General features: G+C 47.4%; 1 protein-coding gene across 1 annotated transcript in view; it reads left to right on the top strand.

Annotated features, from left to right (window-relative positions):
* The window catches only part of LOC149345859 (uncharacterized), a 91,127-nt gene that overhangs the window by 51,553 nt on the left and 27,483 nt on the right, over positions 1 to 12,091 (top strand). The window lies entirely within an intron of this gene.

The following is a 12,091-nucleotide window of genomic DNA, read 5'->3' as shown; positions in this document are numbered from 1 at the left end:
CAGGAAATTTCAAGGACTTTCAAGGGTTAAAAAAAAATTAAGCACTTTCAAGGGCCTTGAAAACGCAATTTTGAAATTCAAGGGTTTTCAAGGGTTTCAAGGACCTGTGCGCACCCTGCGTATCGGACCATAGTATGGACGGATGGAAGTAGCGCTTGAAACTATGCTGTATGCTTTGCTGGACATGCCAGTTCTCGTACTCAGAAATGTTCCAATAGAACCATTGTGCCTATATTATGTTTGTTCTTAAATCTGACCATTAACATGAGTGGAGGAATATTGCTTACAGGTGTCGGTGCGGACACTGACGGCCTATGCCTTCGGTAACGGAGCGGCTCTGCTGTCGGGACCTCGTGCAGTGCGGAGCTCGGACGAATGACTGCTCTGACTCTGACAGTCATCTTAACAATGAACTACTGAAAAAGATTCTGAAAGAACAAGCAAAAACAAACAAAACTTTGCAGGAGTTAGTTACAAACCTAAAACATGTCGAGAGAACGGTTGATAATATGAGGTTGAGAATTGAAACAATTGAAAACGACTTAGGTAGGTTGAAGAAATGCGAAGAAAGACTTGATGAAAGTGAAAGACTAACCAGAAGTACGAACAAACACATTCACGGTATAGCAGCAAAAATAGATGACTTGGAAAACCGAAGTCGACGCAACAACTTATTGATTTATGGTGTGACCGAGAAACCGGAGGAAGACGCTAAATCACTTGAGGAACACGTTAAGCAAGAAATCTTCAGAGACAAACTGGGCATGGAAGTGAAATCGGCCGAAAGAATTCACAGGATAGGTAATCCTAAAGGCAAAACACCACGTCCAGTCATAGTTCGGTTCTTCAATTCCGCAGAGAAAACAGATATTATGTCAAGCTGTTTCAAACTAAAGGGCTCTAACATTTCCATATCTGAAGATTTTTCAAAAAGGGTACGAGACTTACGCACTAAGCTATGGCGCTCATCGGAGCGAGAGAGGGCGGCTGGGGCAAAGGTGTCGCTTTCCTTTGATAAGCTAAAGGTCAATGGCAAGGTTTTCATTTGGGATGAAACACAACAAACCAGGGTCGAAATAACAAGAAGGGCCGATGATGCAAGGCACACCCAGCCTAACTCAACTCCAGGAGCAGCAAGCTCGAACAGTAATCATATCTGACCGGCCAAAACCAAAACACTAAGAATCCTGTCATTCAATGCTAGAAGTATAGTAAACAAGTTAGGTCACCTCGAGCAGCTAATTCTGGGACACCATCCTCACATCATAATTATAACAGAAACATGGTTACAAGCAGGGGTACGTGATTCGGAAGTTGTTCCATCAACATATAAGTTGCTACGTAAAGACAGGGGTTCGCGAGGGGGTGGTGTAGCTATAGCTATTAAAAACAACATAAAATATTCAGTCCTGAAGGGTATTGATGACCACGAAAGTGTGTGGTGCAAAATAACATATTCCGGTAAATGTATATTACTGGGAGGCGTGTATCGACCCCCAAACGCCCCGCCAGATTATCTTGAAAAAATGAACGATTATCTGTCCCAGCACACTAACTCAAGATCTAAGTTGATTTTATCGGGGGACTTTAACTTGCCAGGGATAAATTGGGCGGACTTTTCACACGACGGAAAAGATGCCCAAAGCGCGGAAACGCTTTTATTTACAGCATTTAGTTTTTCCTTAGATCAGCTGGTTACCGATAACACCCGAGTTCTGTCGTCTTCCTCTTCACTTCTTGATTTAATTTTTGTTAGCAGTACACTTCCAGGGTGTTCAGTGCGCATCGAAGACGGCATATCTGACCACAAACTGCTAGTATTGTCATGCCCCATAGTAGTCACTTGCAAAAAGAAGAAAACACTGCCAACCTTTGTCAAGGACTATGAGCGTGCAGATGACCCTGCAATTCTAAATGCACTTGAGAACAGCTTTGCCGAATTCAGCGCACTGACCGATGTTCGTGAACTATGGTCCTGTTTCAAAAACATTGTAAATACTTGCGAAAAGAGATACGTTCCGCTTCGAAAAAAACGCATAAACAGGGAGTACCCGTGGATAACGCGCGAGATAATTCAACTTAAAAGAAAAATAAAACGACGGCGTAAAAAAGGAAACAAGAATGACATTGCAAGTCTTGTTAACTGCTTACAGAGCAAAATCCGAGACGCAAAAACTCGCTTCTTTGATTTGACGCTGCCTTCCTTCATGGCTCACAACCCTCATAAGTTTTGGCGCTACTTATCTGAAGAACAGTCAACTGGTTCCATCATTACAGATTTCAGCGACACCATAAGTAAACCTGATGACATTGCAAATGAATTCAATAAGTTTTTCCAGTCCGTTTTCACCAGAACAGCCTCTCACGCTTCTCTACCCGCATACACAATCAAGAAACCCATGACAGAACTAATCATTAGTGAAGATGGAATCCTTTCTCTTTTACAAACACTTGACACAAAAAAATCTCCGGGTCCTGATTCCATCTCGAACACATTTTTGGTCCGATACGCTGACTGGGTGTCTAAATACCTGCATAAAATTTACACAACATCTTTACAAACACTCGTAATTCCAGATGACTGGCGCTGTGCCAAAATAATTCCTATACACAAATCGGGTCCTAAAACTGAACTGAATAATTATCGTCCGATATCGTTAACAAGCACTAGTTGTAAAATGATGGAACACATTATTTTTAAAGCCATAATCTCATATCTAGAAAATAATAATCTCATTTATGAAAAACAACATGGTTTTCAGAACAGGGCTTTCAACAGTAACGCAGCTTGCTGAAATTACTCACGACATCGCTAACACAATTAATGAAGGCTACCAGATAGATGCTATATTCTTAGACTTCTCTAAAGCGTTTGATGTTGTTCCTCACGATGACCTTGTAACAAAATTACTATCTTTTGGCATTGATCGCAACATTGTGTCATGGATTTCCTGCTATTTGCAGAACAGAAAACAATGCGTTAAAATAGGTGAATACGTTTCGCAAAACCTGGATGTGTATTCGGGTGTACCCCAGGGATCAGTACTTGCGCCTCTTTTGTTCCTCATTTATATAAATGATATTCATTCCTGTGTTAGTTCATCGATCCAGCTTCGCCTTTTTGCAGACGATTGTGTCGTATATAAAGCTGTAAAAAAATCTGACGATCAAATTCTCCTTAACAATTCCCTAGAATCAATCCACGCTTGGTGTATGACCTGGGGAATGAAACTTAACGCAGATAAAACCAAAAGTATCACATTCACTAATAAGAAGCATCCTCTAAGTTTTACATACACACTTGGTGACACACAGGTTAAAAAATATGATCAGGTGAAGTATCTGGGGCTCATCCTAACATCTAACCTGCGTTGGGAGCCCTACATCAAATCCATTTGCTCTAAAGCTGAAGGTAAATTACATTATTTAAGGAGAAAGCTCCGTAACACGCCGGCCCATATTAAACTCAGTGCCTATAAAACTCTTATAAGACCTACCCTAGAATATGCGGATATAGTCTGGAGCCCCCATCAAAAAAGCTTAATCAACAAATTAGAGCGCATCCAAAAACTAGCAGTGAGGTTCGTCTATTCAAAGTATTCACGTCAAACTAGCGCTACCAGTCTAATAGTTCAGTCAAATTTACAAAGCCTGTCACAGAGAAGAATCATTTCCAGATTAAAGTTTTTGTTCCAACTTCTTCACGGTCACTTCAAAATAGCCAATTCACAATACTTACACCCGCCATTCAAACACTCGTCTAGAACAAACCATAGTAAAACACTTCGCCAACCAGTCAGCCGTGTAAATATCCACAGGTACTCCCTGTTTCCAGATGCTATATCATATTGGAATAAATTGCCTGAAGATGCGGTGAAGTGTACGTCCGTGGAACTATTTCTTAATTATATCGAAAAAATTGACTTTTCTGTTTAATTCTCTCCTAATCTTTTTGTGTTTGGGTAAGAGAACATCTCTGTATTTTTGAATTTTTGTTTTTACTCTGTTTGATCAATGATGCATTGTAAACACTCCTGCATGGGCCCGAAAAGGGCCTGCAGTATGTTCAAATAAAAATAAATAAATCTGTGAAGACGATTATTTTTTTACCCTCTGCTTGGATGCTGAGGTATTGCGTGTTGCATACGCTGACCTCACTGAGAGGGAACAAGAGCCAGATATGGAAATCCAAAAGTAAGTATCTTCTTTGCCACATTATCTGTCGCATCGACACTAGCGGTGGTTCGCGAGTTGTGTTCAGTACATTTCGAATTTTCTAGTTTGTAATGAGGCCTCGTAACGGTCAAAGTATGCCGTTATCCTAAGGAGCGACAAAAGGTTGTCAACCGGCACGGATGCCTGGTGCAGCTGCCGGGCGGCGTGCACCTGCTCCTGTGGCACGGCTGGAGCTGCAGCCTTCCGGGCAGCAGCTGCGCACCGCTGCGCCGGGCGAGCGCTCCGTGCTGCTGGCCACGGAGTCGAGCGTGTTCTGCGTGCCCGCCGGATGGAGCGCCGACTTGCAGGGCGACGAGACGGTCGAGGGCTTTGCGCTGGGCGCCAACTGAGCGGCCGTGCTGACCTCCGGCCAGATGCTACACCTCTTCAGCGAGGGCGGCGCGCAGCAGGCAGTGCTGTGCGCACCCGGGGCTCCGGCAGCGTTGACAGGCGCGGCTGACCAGCTGGCACTCTTCTTTCGTGCTGCACCAGATCGCTCACAGGAGACGCTGAGTGCCCAAGCATTCCGTGTCCAGTCTGGCGGTGCCACTGTTAGAGCGATCCTGACTACACCGTGCCCCTACGTCGCCATCGCCGCTTCCAGTGCTCTGGGTTCACCGACAATGGCAACCTGGCCTATGCGGACTCAGCCGGAGCTGTGTTCATTCTAAGGAGCGGACCCTACTGGGTACAGGTGGCCGCTAGTGATAGATGGTGCCTGCTGCCCTCTGAAGTGCGGCGAGTGCATGTTGTGTGTGCATGGTTATTCATGCACTTGCGAAGCTCTGCGGGATGCAAAGAATATGCGACAGTCTGCAGCCATACTATCATTGTGTGGTCATCGCTAGCAGACCTGTAAGAAGAAATCACAAGATCATGGAAACTACTCGAGCAGTGTCATCAAACTGAATGACAAGCGAAGCTTTCCACATCTTGGAAAGAGTTCAAACAGCAGAAGCCTCTACAAGCATAACAAACTTGGACTTGGTCTTGGGGAAGACGGGAAGTGCTCAAGGAGTATGTCGCAGAAATGAAATTGCTCAAGAACCGCACAAGGCCAGCAAGTTTTTGGAACCTGTACTGAAGATTTATGAAGGCACTAAGAAGCAAAAAATGCCCCACATATCAAGGGAGCCAGAAAACGTAACACCGGGCTTAGCATTTATGCTGCTCTTCCTGGTGGTGTACGTTGGTTGTAGTAGCCTGTTCGGATTCGAACCTTGCTTTGCACCAACAACCTTGAGAGACTAGCGATCACATTACTAGCGAGCACTTGAAGGGACCCAGCAACACTTTTCTGATGCTTTAGATGAATTCTTCATGCCACGCAGATACCAAATCAAAAAGAATTACTGGAATCGATGCACTAGAACGGGAGTTATTAAGGAATGAATTTTCAAAATATAAGCAAACAAAAAATTACCCTTAACTCAATTTTCCCTGCCTTCGCTTTACTGTTTCACTCGCACAATCACGACACACAGCGGGACCAATCGAAACAGCCTACACGAGTACGTCACTACAACGCCGTGGAAGATAGCGTCCCATGGTTTCCTGGTCGCTGCAACACATTTTCGCTGAAGATGACGGCCTCGTTTCCACGGTTACAAGCATGTGGGTGCTCGACTCGCGTAAACAAACAACAGCAACATGGAAGAAGTTGTTAAGCGCCGAAGAATGACCTTCTCCGATTTGTCAGAGTTGGAGCGTGCAATACTGAGATGGAGCAAAGGTCTGAGCCTTACTCCTTACGAGGATACACCCAGAAACAACCGAGACCGCTGCAGCCCACGTTCGAGCCTTCCGTGTGACAGCGGCGATCGTCCAACCACGTTGCCGCCGCCGCCACCGCCCGGGGATCCTTCGCAAGACGATGATGTGAAACGATCTGCTGCTTATGCCTCCTTCCTTTGCAATGAAATGAACGCTTGGTGAATATGTAATAGGTTTATTATTTCGATTCCGTATCGGACCATAGTACGGACGGATGGAAGTAGCGCTTGAAACTGTGCTGTATGCTTTGCTGGACATGCTAGTTCTCGTACTCAGAAATGTTCCAATAGAACCATTGTGCCTATATTATGTTTGTTCTTAAATCTGACCATTAACATGAGTGGAGGAATATTGCTTACAGGTGTCGGTGCGGACACTGACGGCCTATGCCATCGGTAACGGAGCGGCTCTGCTGTCGGGACCTCGTGCAGTGCGGAGCTCGGACGAATGACTGCATCTGTGAAGACGATTATTTTTTTACCTTCTGCTTGGATGCTGAGGTATTGCGTGTTGCATACGCTGAACTCACTGAGAGGGAACAAGAGCCAGATATGGAAATCCACAAGTAAGTATCTTCTGTGCCACATTATCTGTCGTATCGACACTAGCGGTGGTTCGCAAGTTGTGTTCAGCACATTTCAAATTTTCTAGTTTGTAATGAGGCCTTGTAACGGTGAAAGTATGCCGTTATCCTGAGGAGCGACAAATGGTTGTCAACCGGCACGGATGCCTGGTGCAGCTGCCGGGCGGCGTGCACCTGCTCCTGTGGCACGGCTGGAGCTGCAGCCTTCCGGGCAGCAGCTAAGCTGGGCAAGCGCTCTGTGCTGCTGGCCACGGAGTCGAGCGTGTTCTGCGTGCCCGCCGGATGGAGCGCCGACTTGCATGGCGACGAGACGGTCGAGGGCTTTGCGCTGGGCGCCAACTGGGCGGCCGTGCTGACCTCCGGCCAGATGCTACACCTCTTCAGCGAGGGCGGCGCGCAGCAGGCAGTGCTGTGCGCACCCGGGGCTCCGGCAGCGTTGACAGGCGCGGCTGACCAGCTGGCACTCTTCTTTCGTGCTGCAGCCGAGCGCTCACAGGAGACGCTGAGTGCCCAAGCATTCCGTGTCCAGTCTGGCGGTGCCACTGTTCGAGCGATCCTGACTACACCCGTGCCCCTACGTCGCGATAGCCGCTTCCAGTGCTCTGGGTTCACCAACAATGGCAACCTGCCCTATGCGGACTAAGCCGCAGCTGTGTTCATGCTAAGTAGCGGACCCTACTGGGTACAGGTGGCCGCTAGTGATAGATGGTGCCTGCTGCCCTCTGAAGTGCAGCGAGTGCATGTTGTGTGTGCATGGTTATTCATGCACTTGCGAAGCTCTGCGGGATGCAAAGAATATGCGACAGTCTGCAGACACACTATCATTGTGTGGTCATCGCTAGCAGACCTGAAAGAAGAAATCAGAAGATCATGGAAACTACTCGAGCAGTGTCATCAAACTGAATGACAAACGAGGCTTTCCACATCTTGGAAAGAGTTCAAACAGCAGAAGCCTCTACAAGCATGACAAATTCGGACTTGGCCTTGGGGAAGACGGGAAGTGCTCAAGGAGTATGTCGCAGAAATGAAATTGCTCAAGAACTGCACAACAAGGCCAGGAAGTTTTTGGAACCTGTACTGAAGATTTATGAAGGCACTAAGAAGCAAAAAATGCCCCACATATCAAGGGAGCCAGAAAACGTATCACCGGGCTTAGCATTTGTGCTGCTCTTCCTGCTGGTGTACGTTGGTTGTAGTAGCCTGTTCGGATTTGAACCTTGCTTTGCACCAACATCCTTGAGAGACTAGCGATCACATTACTAGCGAGCACTTGAAGGGACCCAGCAACGCTTTTTTGATATGCTTTAGATGAATCCTTCATGCCACGCAGATACCAAATCAAAAAGAATTACTGGAATCGATGCACTAGAACGGGAGTTATTAAGGAATGAATTTTCAAAATATAAGCAAACAAAAAATTACCCTTAACTCAATTTTCCCTGCCTTCGCTTTAGTGTTTCACTCGCACAATCACGACACACAGCGGGACCAATCGAAACAGCCTACACGAGTACGTCACTACAACGCCGTGGAAGATAGCGTCCCATGGTTTCCTGGTCGCTGCAACACATTTTCGCTGAAGATGACGGCCTCGTTTCCACGGTTACAAGCATGTGGGTGCTCGACTCGTGTAAACAAACAATAGCAACACGGAAGAAGATGCGAAGCGCCGAAGAATGAACTTCTCCGATTTTTCAGAGATGCAGCGTGCAATTATTTATTTCCTCTATGGCTCCTTTGCATCAGTCCGATTCACCATATCCGCATCGCCACAAACCACAATGGGTTTTACCATTCACAAGAACTAGCTACGGTCGTCAAAGACTTAATTACCAACTACCGTATTTACAAAACCAGTTAATTGAAGCAGGCGTAAACCTCCGTGAAATCACCATCTCCTCTCTGCGTAGCATGATTGTTCATTTGGTTAAGTGCTAATACATCAACTCCTGTTTTATGAATTACTCTCCACCCTTTTTGTTATTTGATGACTGGTCGTCTACTGTGCTGATACCCCTTTTTCGTTGCTGATACCCCCTTTTGATTTCTGTGTGTTCTGTTCGGTTACAGACATTGCTTATATTGATGTTTTTGTTCATCTATGACGATGTTCAATTTAGTTCTTCGTTTTATGTTCTTAATGACTTGATGACTTGATGTTCAATTTAGTTCCTCGTTTTCTGTCACTGCCGTCTCAACAGGAGAGGAGAACTCCGTCAAGCGGATAGCCGCTTTTTTTCTCCCCTCCTCCATCAAATTGTATTTGATTCGGTGGAAATAAAGCATTATTATTATTATTATACTGAGACGGAGCAAAGGTCTGAGCCTTACTCCTTACGAGGATACACCCAGAAACAACCGAGACCGCTGCAGCCCACCTTCGAGCCCTCCGTGTGACAGCGGCGATCATCCAACCACGTTGCCGCTGCCACCGCCCGGGGATCCTTCGCAAGACGATGACGTCAAACGATCTGCTGCTTTTGCCTCCTTCCTTTGCAATGAAATGAACGCTTAGTGAATATGTAATAGGTTTATTATTTCGATTCCGTATCGGACCATAGTACGGACGGATGGAAGTAGCGCTTGAAACTGCGCTGTATGCCTTGCTGGACATGCCAGTTCTCGTACTCAGAAATGTTCCAATAGAACCATTGTGCCTATATTATGTTTGTTCTTAAATCTGACCATTAACATAAGTGGAAGAATATTGCTTACAGGTGTCGGTGCGGACACTGACGGCCTATGCCATCGGTAACGGAGCGGCTCTGCTGTCAGGACCTCGTGCAGTGCGGAGCTCGGACGAATGACTGCATCTGTGAAGACGATTATTTTTTTACCCTCTGCTTGGATGCTGAGGTATTGCGTGTTGCATACGCTGACCTCACTGAGAGGGAACAAGAGCCAGATATGGAAATCCACAAGTAAGTATCTTCTGTGCCACATTACCTGTCGTATCGACACTAGCGGTGGTTCGCGAGTTGTGTTCAGCACATTTCGAATTTTCTAGTTTGTAATGAGGCCTCGTAACGGTGAAAGTTTGCCGTTATCCTGAGGAGCGACAAATGGTTGTCAACCGGCACGGATGCCTGGTGCAGCTGCCGGGCAGCAGCTGCGCTGGGCGAGCGCTCTGTGCTGCTGACCACAGAGTCGAGCGTGTTCTGCGTGCCCACCGGATGGAGCGCCGACTTGCAGGGCGACTAGACGGTCGAGGGTTTTGCGCTGGGCGCCAACTGGGCGGCCGTGCTGACCTCCGGCCAGATGCTACACCTCTTTAGCGAGGGCGGCGCACAGCAGGCAGTGCTGTGCGCACCCGGGGCTCCGGCAGCGTTGACAGGCGCGGCTGACCAGCTGGCACTCTTCTTTCGTGCTGCAACAGAGCGCTCACAGGAGACGCTGAGTGCCCAAGCATTCCGTGTCCAGTCTGGCGGTGCCACTGTTTGAGCGATCCTGACTACACCCGTGCCCCTACGTCGCCATCACCGCTTCCAGTGCTCTGGGTTCACCAACAATGGCAACCTGCCCTATGCGGACTAAGCCGCAGCTGTGTTCATGCTAAGTAGCGGACCCTACTGGGTACAGGTGGCCGCTAGTGATAGATGGTGCCTGCTGCCCTCTGAAGTGCAGCGAGTGCATGTTGTGTGTGCATGGTTATTCATGCACTTGCGAAGCTCTGCGGGATGCAAAGAATATGCGACAGTCTGCAGACACACTATCATTGTGTGGTCATCGCTAGCAGACCTGAAAGAAGAAATCAGAAGATCATGGAAACTACTCGAGCAGTGTCATCAAACTGAATGACAAGCGAGGCTTTCCACATCTTGGAAAGAGTTCAAACAGCAGAAGCCTCTACAAGCATGACAAACTCGGACTTGGCCTTGGGGAAGACGGGAAGTGCTCAAGGAGTATGTCGCAGAAATGAAATTGCTCAAGAACTGCACAACAAGGCCAGCAAGTTTTTGGAACCTGTACTGAAGATTTATGAAGGCACTAGGAAACAAAAAATGCCCCACATATCAAGGGAGCCAGAAAACGTATCACCGGGCTTAGCATTTGTGCTGCTCTTCCTGCTGGTGTACGTTGGTTGTAGTAGCCTGTTCGGATTTGAACCTTGCTTTGCACCAACATCCTTGAGAGACTAGCGATCACATTACTAGCGAGCACTTGAAGGGACCCAGAAACGCTTTTTTGATATGCTTTAGATGAATCCTTCATGCCACGCATATACCAAGTCAAAAAGAATTACTGGAATCGATGCACTAGAACGGGAGTTATTAAGGAATGAATTTTCAAAATATAAGCAAACAAAAAATTGCCCTTAACTCAATTTTCCCTGCCTTCGCTTTACTGTTTCACTCGCACAATGACGACACACAGCGGGACCAATCGAAACAGCCTACACGAGTACGTCACTACAACGCCGTGGAAGATAGCGTCTCATGGTTTCCTGGTCGCTGCAACACATTTTCGCTGATGATGACGGCCTCGTTTCCACGGTTACAAGCATGTGGGTGCTCGACTCGTGTAAACAAACAACAGCAACACGGAAGAAGTTGTGAAGCGCCGAAGAATGACCTTCTCCGATTTGTCAGAGATGGAGCGTGCAATACTGAGACGGAGCAAAGGTCTGAGCCTTACTCCTTACGAGGATACACCCAGAAACAACCGAGACCGCTGCAGCCCACCTTCGAGCCCTCCGTGTGACACCGGCGATCGTCCAACCACGTTGCCGCCGCCGCCGCCGCCGCCCGGGGATCCTTCGCAAGACGATGATGTGAAACGATCTGCTGCTTATGCCTCCTTCCTTTGCAATGAAATGAACGCTTGGTGAATATGTAATAGGTTTATTATTTCGATTCCGTATCGGACCATAGTACGGACGGATGGAAGTAGCGCTTGAAACTGTGCTGTATGCTTTGCTGGACATGCCAGTTCTCGTACTCAGAAATGTTCCAATAGAACCATTGTGCCTATATTATGTTTGTTCTTAAATCTGACCATTAACATAAGTGGAAGAATATTGCTTACAGGTGTCGGTGCGGACACTGACGGCCTATGCCATCGGTAACGGAGCGGCTCTGCTGTCAGGACCTCGTGCAGTGCGGAGCTCGGACGAATGACTGCATCTGTGAAGACGATTATTTTTTTACCCTCTGCTTGGATGCTGAGGTATTGCGTGTTGCATACGCTGACCTCACTGAGAGGGAACAAGAGCCAGATATGGAAATCCACAAGTAAGTATCTTCTGTGCCACATTATCTGTCGTATCGACACTAGCGGTGGTTCGCGAGTTGTGTTCGGCACATTTCTAATTTCCTAGTTTGTAATGAGGCCTCGTAACAGTGAAAGTATGCCGTTATCCTGAGGAGCGACAAATGGTTGTCAACCGGCACGGATGCCTGGTGCAGCTGCCGGACAGCAGCTGCGCTGGGCGAGCGCTCTGTGCTGCTGACCACAGAGTCGAGCGTGTTCTGCGTGCCCACCGGATGGAGCGCCGACTTGCAGGGCGACTAGACGGTCGAG

Source organism: Amblyomma mixtum, chromosome 4 (genome assembly GCF_055824585.1).
Source record: "Amblyomma mixtum isolate Tamu chromosome 4, ASM5582458v1, whole genome shotgun sequence".
Lineage (NCBI taxonomy): Eukaryota > Metazoa > Arthropoda > Arachnida > Ixodida > Ixodidae > Amblyomma > Amblyomma mixtum.
Note: the sequence above shows the minus strand (reverse complement) of the source record. Positions and strands in the feature narration are given on the sequence as shown.